The sequence below is a fragment of the Perca flavescens genome, chromosome 6 (assembly GCF_004354835.1).
Source record: "Perca flavescens isolate YP-PL-M2 chromosome 6, PFLA_1.0, whole genome shotgun sequence".
NCBI lineage: Eukaryota > Metazoa > Chordata > Actinopteri > Perciformes > Percidae > Perca > Perca flavescens.
Genome location: NC_041336.1, coordinates 6,605,990 through 6,617,942, shown reverse-complemented (window position 1 = coordinate 6,617,942; position 11,953 = coordinate 6,605,990).

Here is an 11,953-nt window from a genome sequence, read left to right as displayed (position 1 = left end):
ACAGGAAGAAATAAAAAAAAAAAATAAATAAAAAAAAGGGCTGCTGTGCAGGTCTGAGCTTGCTCGACTCGACGTCGCCACCTACTGTTGTGGACATTGATGCCGTTGGCCGCCTCGCGTCTCCCTGCTGCGTAGCACGCAGCCTCCTGCATTGTCCAGGCCCCTAATTCATCCCCAGCAGCCCCTGCTGCTAATTTTCCAAACGACTGGCAGCGTGCCATGGCCGGAAGAAGTGGCAGCGTGCACCGCTTGTATCCATGCGCCACCGTGGGAGAGCAGCAAGAAAGTAGTGCCATATTTGTCCCAGTGTGTCATCTGTTTAACACGCCTGATTGGCTTTCACACCAGAGCCTCCTTATTAATATGCGGCGGCCCCTCGCCCCGCCTCTCCTCGCCATCAGCTAAGACAAAAGCTTATTGTGTGAGCACCTCCCGTTTTAATTACGCTCAAAAGGGAGCCATGTGTGTGGGTGTATGTGTGTGTGTGTGCAGCATGCATGAGCAATGACTGCGTGTGTGTGTGTGTGTGTGTGTGTGTGTGTGTGTGCGACATATGTGTGTGCGAGACGTACACAGACATACAGTATGTGCTCTGAGGGAATCATAAAACAAGCACATTCATCAACATCATTGTCATCACCCTGACCTGCACGTATGCTCCTGCGTGTGTGTGTGCGCGCATGTGCGCGCGTGTGTGTGTTTGTATGCATGTCCGAAAAACAAGAAGAATAGCAGTGGCATTGCTAAGGGGAGGAGCTGCCGCTGTCCTATCCCACAGGAGAGAGAGAGAAAAAAGTGTTGTTGCTTGTTGCCTTTATGCAAATTGGCATCCGATAAAGGTTTTTTTTTGGGGGGGAGCCACAAAGAGGGTTTGTGATCGGAGTGGCGAGGAGAATGGGAGAGGTTAGGAGGGGTTATGGGGAAAAGACAGGGACAAAATTCCCATCGGCGTACCCGGAGACATCATGTAACATTCCTCTTTTCTCCCTTTTTCCTCTACCCCTCTTTTCATCCCTCTCTTCCTCACATCCGTGACCCGATTAATATTTTGGATGAGATTAGTCGCTCGTTAATTAACGCATGCCCCCCCTCTCATCATTTCTCCCTCTTGCCGTCTCTTTCTCTTGCGTCGGATTCTGGGTTTTATTTTCTCCCTCGGTCTTTTATCAGTAGCTTTCCTTTCTGTCTTTTTTTTCTGCTGATGAGAATGAGGTAATGTGCGGCGTGAGAGGAGTAAGAGAAGAAGGGGGAACGGGGTGGTTTTCACCCCATCGATTGCCCTTGGGGGACCTTTTCAAACGAAAGCTAGCGAGGGCTCAGCAGCTGAATATGGCGGTCTGAACAGTTGAATTAAATCATAATGTTGTGTGCCTTGTGTCTGGATTCAGCACTGGTCCACTCCAAACAACCTCTGACTGATTTCGGATGGGGGGGGTGGAGGGGGGCATGTTGAGTCCTCATCAGATTCGGGAGAATTTCCCACAGTTGGCAATGATTACCCCCTCCGGAAGTCTGATCTGTCGCTGTTGTTGTGCGCTTTGTGCGTTGCGTGCGATGGAGTCGAGAGAGGACTCGTCCGGTATGAGGCCATGCGATGTCTGCTGAGTGAATCCATACAGGACTGTGATTGGTCACAGGTTCGATATCAGAGCTCAGAGAGGGGAAGGTAACACCGTGTCCTGCAGGGATTTACAGAGCTTCAGCAATCCTCTCTGACATGGCTCTTCACGGTGTGCTTTTCTGCACATCCACTGTCTCCGTTAAGCCTCCTCTTAAAAATGGGCATGAAAGAGAACATGCAGAATTGTGTGTTGACATGGGCAGTTTCTCACATATCCTCGCTCCTCTCTTGAAACCAGAAGATGTTCTGGCTTTCCTTCGTGATCGGCCGTCTCAAAGCTCTTATTCCTGCCTCGAGGATGGAGGATAGAGGATGGAAGATAGAGGATGGAAGATAGAGGATGGAAGATAGAGGATGGAAGATAGAGGATGGAAGATAGAGGATGGAAGATAGAGGATGGAAGATGGAAGATAGAGGATAGAGGATAGAGGAGGGATCTTTGAGGAGCTATGAGCAAAGGACGTCTCGTCCCCCGAAAACACATTTCCTCGTTTCCTCTCACCTCGCACGATCTCCTCGCGTCTCTCCCGTGCCTCCTCGGTGGGACGGACTAAGACGCGAGGAAGGGAAGTGTGATGGAAACAGGGATGCAATTTAAGAACATGGGATGTAACACCGATTATATATAACTGGGGGTCTCTTTCTCTCTCGGTCGTCTCCTTTGGATCATGAATACTACGTAAAGATGCAGTACGCGGACGCTTTAAAGAATGTATGGGACTGGGTAGGCATTTTTTTTCTCTTCAGAAGATTAAAAAATGTGTTGCTTCAACTTCATTTAACTTTGTTTTATTTTTTAACTCCGTCTCTGTCTCGCCCTTCTCCCAGCTAGCCTAGCGTGACTTCCTAGGCGCTCCCCTGCCTTCGCAGCATTGCCTCGGCCCCCGGTGAGGCCCTGCTGAGGCACATGCTCCCTGAATGGGCTCACTCAATTAACAGGCCATGAAGCCCCCCGACCTCTCCAGACCTCTGCTCCCCCCCCACTTGGAGTCCCGCACCTCCACAATGCCTGCAGCTCGGAAGCATGCGTGCGGTGGAAGTGGCTGGTTTGCAGGAGTAGGCGGGCGGGCGGGCGGGTTGGTGGGGGTATTCAGGGTGGAGGTTAGGGTGTGTGGGTGCGAGGGAAGGGGAAGTGCTCGGTCAGTGCTCTTTTGTTCCTGTGGTGTCCAGCTTGCCCCCTCTCACCCCTGGTGCCTTTCATAAGGAGTTTGTAATAACTGCCTTTGTTGGTTTTTCCTCTTGTAATGGGTCCGGTGGGAGGCCTTGTTAGCGCCGGGTGCTAAGCCAGGGGACCTCGCAGGAACTCTGGGATTAAAGGCTGCCCCCATTCCGCCCTAAATGTGATCCTTCCCTGTCACAGTGGTGACTCAGCTGGTGCATGAATATGATTTCTTTACATCTCCCTAATTGCAAAAGCTTTTTTGTTCTAAGGGTCTTAAATTGTGGGTTTGCTTGGTCATTTTAGGCAGAATTAAAGGCCCAGTATGCAGTTTGAGGAAGGATAAAGACAAGTGTGAATTACAGCGAGGCGCATCAATGATATAATGACCTCAAGGAATTAAAGTAATAGAGACCCGCAGAATGAGGTCTGAGGAAAAGCTGCTTATTAAAGAAGAAAGTGGCAGAAGTTGACTTAATGTTTCTTTGGATTTGTGATAAGATGTGTTTTTAATCTGAAATCTTTGAGGCTTTAACTTTTGCTTTTTTTCCAACAAATTTGTGCACCTAGTTTATTAAACAAATTATAATTTGGATATCTAATCTGTAGTCAGGTGGGAGGAATTTGTGTCAGCTGAACCTTATGGCTCACTTGAAAAATTTAAAATACAACACCATACTTCCTAATATCTCAAAATACAACGGTGTTAACTCCACTTCTTTAATCTTAAACACTAAAAGTGCATGAATTGATTTTTAAATGCAGTGCTTTTCTTTGGGATTATTTTGACAGGACAGCTGAAGACATGAAAGGAGAGAGAGAGGGGGGGGAATGACATGCAGCAAAGGGCCGCAGGTCGGAGCTGAACCCGGGCCCGCTGCGTCGAGGAGTAAACCTCTATACAGTATATGGGCGCCCGCTCTACCAACTGAGCAATCCGGGCGCCCAAATGCATTGCTACAGAAGAATACTTTCTCAACTCCTTGCTGCTCAGGAGGAGACAGAATTAAAATTGAAATCAGAGGTATTAAAAATTCAAAAGACCCTCCACCGCTTCTCCAAAAAATTCAGACTTTCCTTTCTACAGCAAAAAGGAAATACATAAAACTCCCCCTTTTTTCACACCCACTGCTTCCCTAATAATTTCCGTACAGTCCCTGTGAGCCTAATTGGGTAACAGCATCAACAAAGATATACAGTAGAATGCTAACTCACGCACACGTTATGTAAATGTGATTTGCCCACTGCAGAAGAAATTCAAAACCTCTTGAAATTCATTTTCTACACTTCTCCGTATATAACGGTGTGTTCGACAAGCTGTAAGTCATGTGCAAAAAAGAATAAATGAAATGATTGGTTCACGCAGGACATGAGGGGAGGTCCGGACGTGGCATGTTGCACTCTCGCTTTCACACGCGCGATTTGTTGAACACAGGCGATTAATGAAAGAGGCCCCGAAATAAACACTGCCGCTACTTTTGTTGATTTGGCATTCACACGGCTAGCCATTTTCCAGGGAGGAAATTCAAGTGAAGCACTCCCAAGCACTCGTAGAGCACTGAAGGCAATTTCCCCTGAGTCAAGTGGCTGAAACCCTCTCCAGCTGAACAACTTCCTGCGTTTAGTCAGCATCCCCCCATTGACGCCCCTGCTCCATCATCACCCTTGCTTAGCTGGCATCAGTCACAACCTCTCAGTGGGTCGCTGCTGCTTCCAGAGTAGAGACGAATGGGCTACGTCCACAGCTCTGTTCCGGGATACAATCTGGAACTACTGGACTAATAAAGAACACAACGGACTGAAATCTGATGGCCCGGAACCACGAAAGTTGCAAGTTACACACAGGAATAGATTGCAAAAAAAAACAAACATCTATATTCCCAAAATAAAGAGGACATTACCTCAGTGTTGGATATCTAATCTGTAGTCAGGTGGGAGGAATTTGTGTCACTTTAAGATTGAATAAAAGACAGTAAGGTACAGCCCCAGTGGTGAAGGGACCACAATCACAGCTCTGTCCCGGGTTATAATCTGGAACTAAAAGCCTAAAACTGACTAAAATCTGACAATCGCAGCCTTGAAATGCACCTGATTTCCCAGAAAATTGAAAAGGGACATATTGCAAAAAAAAATAAAAATAAAATAAAATATCCATATCCTCAAAACCAGTGTTGATATCTAATCTGTAATTCAGGTGGGATGAATTACTTTATAGACAATGAGGTACAACCTATGAAACCCAGTGGCGAAGGGCCCATGGGTTATAACCTGCAATCTAAACGAATAAAACTGACCAAAATCTGACAGCCAGAACCCCGATTTGTCGCTCCAAGTCTCTACATCAACATCTCAAGTTCTGTTTTCTGCACATTGCTGCTACCCGTGCAGCTCAAACAAGACAGCAACATTTCCATATTTCCATATTTCTCCGTGACGATAATTCAGAGTTAACGAGTGTTGATTGCAGAGTTGATACAGCGTTTGGGGGGCGAACGTTGGAAAACTATAACGAGTGTTAAATTAACTCTGATGAGTGTGCGCTTCCAGATGCGCCACCAAAAAGGTTGATAGTTATACTCGCGAGTGCCATTTCCACTGAGAATGTGTTTCAGCAAAAACATAAGCACATGGAATAATTATGCAATCAGAAGAGTATCTCAGGAAGGCTGGAGATGTTAAGGTACAAAGTATATGTTCTCAAAAGTACATCAAGTTTGGTACACTATACTTTTATCATGGGAGGGTTTTTACACACACTACTAGGGGTTTCACAGAATAGTCGACTATTCGAATACTCGACCATCAGAACTACAACAAGTCAACAAGTCCTAGTTGTTCTGTGTGACTTAATACACTGCAGTTCAAGGCGGTAAAGCAGCAGACATGGAGCGACATGAGGACTGTAGCGGGTAAGGTAACTGTCCATTTATCTGGGACACACAGACATTGGACACCTCTTCTATTTGTGCACTTTTATTATGGCGTTTCATTGGGGGTGGGTAGGCTAAGTTATGAATTTCTGTTTGCAATATTTACAGCCTATTTTCTTTACACTTTGCCATCTGAGGAAAATGTGTTAATGATCTGTCTCATGACGACCGCTCATTTCGCATGTGTGTCAGAAATCTGCGGACATTCACGTTTATTGGCGAGATTGCATATTACATCCCGCGATATGTACGACTATTTGTCGACGTTTGGGGAGTGGTTGATGGCTCCTAAACTACACTATTTGTTAATGCCCTTCACACTCCACCCATGCATGTATCACCACATTTACATCTACAAAACATTTTGATAGATCTTAACATACAGTAAGTGATGGCCCTATTTTCTCCAACAACTAGTAAGAATGTCACCACATCGATTTAATGAACTTTCGGTGTTACAGTGATTTTAGGGTGCTTCTTGGGTTTTAACTTAAAAGGTAATAAACCACTATGATTGAGCTCACATAAATCATAATCATCTCCACATATTCTGACAAAAAGATGATTTTTTTATTTTTTGTATCAGCTTCGGACGTTGTTGACTACTAAACTACATTATTTAATGCCATTCACAGTCCACCCATGCATGTATCACCACATTTACTTCTACAAAACATTTTGATAGATCTTAACATACAGTAAGTGATGGCCCTATTTTCTGAAACAAATAGTAAGAATGACACCACGTCATAGTGACAAAAAGATGATTTTTTTTTTTTGTATCAGGCTCGGATGTTGTTGACTACTAAACTACATTATATGTTAATGCCCTTTACACTACATCCATGCGTGTATCACCACATTTACTGCTACAAAAAAAAACAAAAAAAAACATGTTGATATATCTTAACATACAGTAAGTGATGGCCCTATTTTCTGCAACAAATAGTAAGAATGTCACCACATTTAGTTAATGAACTTTCAGTTTCACAGTGATTCTAGGGTTATTTTTGGGTTTAAACTTAATGGTAAGAAACCACTCTGATTCAGCCCACATAGATCATAATCATCTCCACATATACTGCCAAAAAGATGATTTTTTTTTTTGTATGAATCTAATCAAGCTCGGACATTGTTGACTACTAAACTGCACTATTACTAACATTAATGCCCGTATACAGTAAGTGATGGCCCTATTTTCTGCAACAAATAGTAAGAATGTCACCACATGTAGTTAATGAACTTTCGGTTTAACGGTGATTCTAGGGTGCTTTTTGTGATTAAATTTAAAAAAGGTAATCTACTTTGGTTGAGCCGACATTGATCACAATCATCTCCACATAAAGTGACAAAAAAAATAAGATTTAAAAAAAAAAAATTATAAATCTAATCAGGCTTGGACGTCCCGTCAGTGTGTGGGATCCCCATGGTCTCGGCCCATTGCGGCCTCCGCGGGGCTGTGCGCTGAGGGCTCCCACAGGGGCCCAGGGAGATCCTGAGGGAGCCTATTAACCCATTATGTTTCCCTCCAGAGCAGTGTTACGGACAACAATCACATACAAGCTGGAGGCTGAGCCACAGGAGGCTACAGCTGCTTAGTACAAGCCTGTGTAGCCCGAGGCGCTCATAAGCACCATTCCCATGCCGTGCCTTGCTCGAGGGCCACATGAAAAGAAGTAGTAAGGTGATACGGTCAAAAGCGCAATATCTGATTTACTTGTCATATTCTACTGAAGGAAAGTGGGTAATCATGTGTAATTACAGTAATCAAGCAGGGTCATAGGCTGGATTTTACAAAAAACTGGGAGATTTTTTAGAGTTTTGTTTGATGAGAAGTTTCTCTTAATACAAAAAAAAAAAATATATTACTATTATTTCACACATATTCCTGAAGTGAAAGAGTGTAATTCTTTCAATGTAAATGCTTAACAAATGTACACATACTACTAAGTACTGTGTATTAGCCACTTTTCATCTTTATTTAATGAATCCAATTTAAGATTTTCTTTGAGCCACACACAAAGAAAGACAATAAAAACTCAAAAGTATCGCAAAGATATTCCAAAACTGGAACTGAAGCCTAGATTTCAAAATAAAAGTTGATCTAGTCACTGATCAATATCGCAGCAGTTAACGTAATGCAATTGTTTTTTTAAGAGACATTTTTTTCTTGGGGGTTTTTTCTGGTTGTTTCCTTGTTATTTTTGTTTTATATATTTGTTATAGTTTGTTGTTTTTCTTTTCTGTATGTGTCATGAAATGTCTTAACATTGTCTGATTTAATGTTGTTTTGGACCCCAGAAAGATTGGGATCCTTATAATAAACTAAATGATTATTTCCACACCTGGTTTCCCCGAAGATTGGAAGTTACGTGTAGAGACAGATTGCAAAAAAAAACCAAAAACAAAAACATCCATATCCCCAAAATAAAGAGGACATGACCTCTGTTCGATATCTAGTCTGTGCCTCGTTTTTTGCTTTAAGATTGAACAATAGACATTACAGTGCAACCTGGGGATTGGAGTCTTTTTCTCGATTTTTATACATTAAATTTGTTCTAAACACTTCCCTGTGTGATGAATTCAGGTCAAACTCAAAGACGATTTGTTCTGCAGCCTTTAATTAGACGTTATTATGCAGTCATTAAACCAGCCCGTTGCAGAATATATCTTAAGCAATAGAAATTAAAACAATTAGCATTTCATCTAGTGTAATGATAGCTGTGGTACACGCTTGCAAAAAGATAGATTTTTTTTCCCTTATTCAGAGCCTCCAACATATTGCAGGTATGATGCCAAACACAGCATATCTCCGGAAGACACATTAGACAAAAGAATAATTACCATAATCATGATTATTTATTTTTTTCTCTGCATTTTAATTAGCCCTATGAAGCTCAATTAAGCTCTTCAGTGCGAGCGCCTATTCAGTAAACAGCTGTCCACCTGTCTTCTCGTTCCTGGGAAAAAGCTGCGGCGCCTGTTCACGCCGAGGTTCTATCACTAAAATGTGTGTGTGTGTGTGTGTGTGTGTGTGTGTGTGTGTGTGTGTGGGGGGTTCAGAAGAGGCCCCTGCAGCCTGCATGGGGCCCTCTGTATGAGGGGCGATTAATGCCACAGAGGCAGGAAAACAGGAAGGACATCATTAAAGTATGCTAATAGCTTGCTTACCAAAGTTAAACAGATGTTAATAGAACACAAGATGAGAAATGGCAAAAACATGCAGTTTTATAAGCTGAGATAGACATGATTGGGTTATAAAAAATAAATGAAAATAGGCAACATTTTCAGTTCTCAGCACAGGATTGATAGCACTTTGAATGCTTCCCATTATGTGTGGAGTATGTCAGTGATTTAAGTTCATTTATTACTTTGGTGAAGATAAAGATTAAGATATTGATTTTCCATTCTAGTTTTTTTTCTTCCTTTCTGAATATGAAAATTGAGGTTTGGCAACACAGTTCTTATTAAGTGTAATGTTGCCACGGGGTCCGCAAAGTAACTGCGGCTCTGAATTAAGTTTGCGTTTAATGTTTGCTCTGTAACCATGGTATCAGACAAGTTTAATTTTAGTGCCGAAGAGAAAGTCTGACTTTCATGACTGGGAGACAAGATTTCAATTTAAAAAGGATTTTGGGTTACATTTGAACCTATCGACATATAGGTGACACGACACGGGTCACAAACGAGCCATAAAACGTTTAGGACATAACGCTTCTTTTAGTAAGGGTCATTTGTTTTGTCATGACAAGTTATAGTTAGAGTTAGGGTAAATGTGTCATGACAGTGTGTGGATACCTTCAAGTAAAGTGTTACCGGATTTTCTTTTACATGTGATTTACCCAACCCGTTCACTCCCAACTCTCTTGGGCCGTGGCTCTCGGCGTCAGATTCAGACGCTAAAAAATCACCCTTTGGCGTGTGTATGGAACGCACCGGGCAGAGCAGCAGCGCGGCGCTTGTAAGATGACCCAGTATGAAGAGCGACAACGCTAGCGAGTGGTATGAGAGACCGAAATGCCGCCTGAGGAGGTTGGTCGGGGTGGTGGATGGGTCAAACAACGCAGGACTTCCACCCAGGAGGCAGGGGTTTCGTGTCCGGTTCCTGTCCCGTGTGTCACAGAGACATACATTTTATAACCCCACCCACGATTATCCTAAACATAAGGACTCCTGCACACTGGCTGCGTGGCGTGAGCGTGTCCGTTTATATTTCGGCTCCCATGTTAACAGGTTAGAGCTCGCAAAACGCGTACCTGCTAGAAATAGAACCAACGGCTATTCCTCACGCCACACGCAAGCGTGTTGGAAGCGTTTTTCCAGACAAAATAGAATATAGGAAAAGAGGTTTATCATTTTGACACAAATACACTTAATAAATGACATTTTGTGGTTTGAAAGTCTCTAGGTTTTGACATAAATGCAGATATAAATGTAATTTTAAAAAGATAAATTGATTTTCAAATACTGCACCTGTCAATACATACATACATATTCTGTAGCCTATTTTGCCGTCAATACTGCTGACGTTTTTGCTGTAATTAAATCCGTATATATTTATGTTTATGGGAAACCTACATGTGTACAGACAAGGCTAGCAGCAGCGCCGCGTCAGACACGTTTCTGGTGTGCAAAGACAGAAAACGCCACGCAGCCGACAGGCAACAGAAACGCCACGCTCACGCCACGCAGCCAGCGTGCAGGAGGCCCAACTGTCCCGTTCTTGTGCTGCATGTCGTCCAGTACGTCCCGACCCAGAGCGGGAAAAGCGACGCCAAGAGTCCCGTTGCTAAAGGAGACTTTTAGCGTGAATAACAAACTCCAAATGCACACGAACCAAGCGGCCGTATTTTAAGCAATGAGGGAGAGTGAGAATGTGTTGATGTTGACTATGAGTTGGCTTTATGGATGATTATTATTCTCAATGGGCACTCAATGGGACAAAAACTGCCATCAATATAAGAAAATGTTGCTGGTTATCTGTGACATTGGTCAGTTGCTGTCAGCCGTGATGGAATAACTCCTTAAGTGTAGTTCCACCTCTCTCAAAAGCGGTTCTCTCCGCTCTCTTCAAAGCCACCAGACTTCTTTGACAAAAAAAAAAAAAAAAAAAAAGTAATTTTACCTCGCAGAAACACAAGAGTCGCTGCCTCCGTCGCTTAGCTTGCTTTATTGTGCAACTTTGGGGAATTCGAACCAACCCTTTATAACACCAAAGTCACACAATAACACAAACTAACCGATGTCCTGAGAGGTTAAAAATGACCATTTTTTTTGGCAAAGGAGTCTGGCAAGTGTTGGAAGTGTTCTAGTTCCAGGTAGATCCATTCAAGTGAATGTTTAGTTGATGCTTTTTCCCCTTCTTTTTCTTCCTCCTCCTCATTGGCATTAATCAGCCCTCATACCAAGGCCCTGAGGAGACCATATCTAACAAGGACACCCGCTTTCGTCGCCTGTTTGATCCCGAAAGTGAAACTGTAAATTACCCAGTGAGAGACAAACCCCCATCTGGATTTGAGGCATTAACCCCTTCTGCCGTGATTGCTACGCAGTCATTAAGCCTTTAAGAAGAAGAAACTAATAATGACTGGCCTCCATCATAACCAGCAGAGACTTGATTGCACTTGCCTCCATCTCACATTTTATAAAATGACTTCATTATAAATCCCTGAACAGTAACCATATCACTTCCAAAAAGGAGAAAAACAAAACCTGAATCTATCAATTATTTCCTAGAAAAAGCCATTTCTTTCCATCAATATTGTGCTCTATGATGATCTCTGACCGGATGTCTTTCATTTATCAGTCATCATAATTTAATAGTCACTTTAATACCAAATATCAAAACAAATTTATATTTCCAAAAGAAAATCAAATGTTGTGTTTCAAACACTTTGAATTCACATTGAATCATTTTTAAAGTGTGAACGCAGCTTTCATCCGTTTCATTGTTTTCATCATGCGAGCCATCCGATTTAGGCCAATCTAAAAATGTTTGGACTTTTTAGACACAATGCAAAAGTGACATAGCTGAACCAACCGTGACATTTCTATTGTAACTAATCAATTTAAGATGAAAAATGTAATCACAGAAAATCCCCAAACAGAAGATAAAACAGATATTAAAAAAAAAAAAAAAATGTATGCCTCTGCATCGTTTTGAATGATAATCACATATTAAAAGAAAGAAAACAATTTGTTTACTATGAAATTGTAACCACTTTTAAATGTCATATTTCCTCC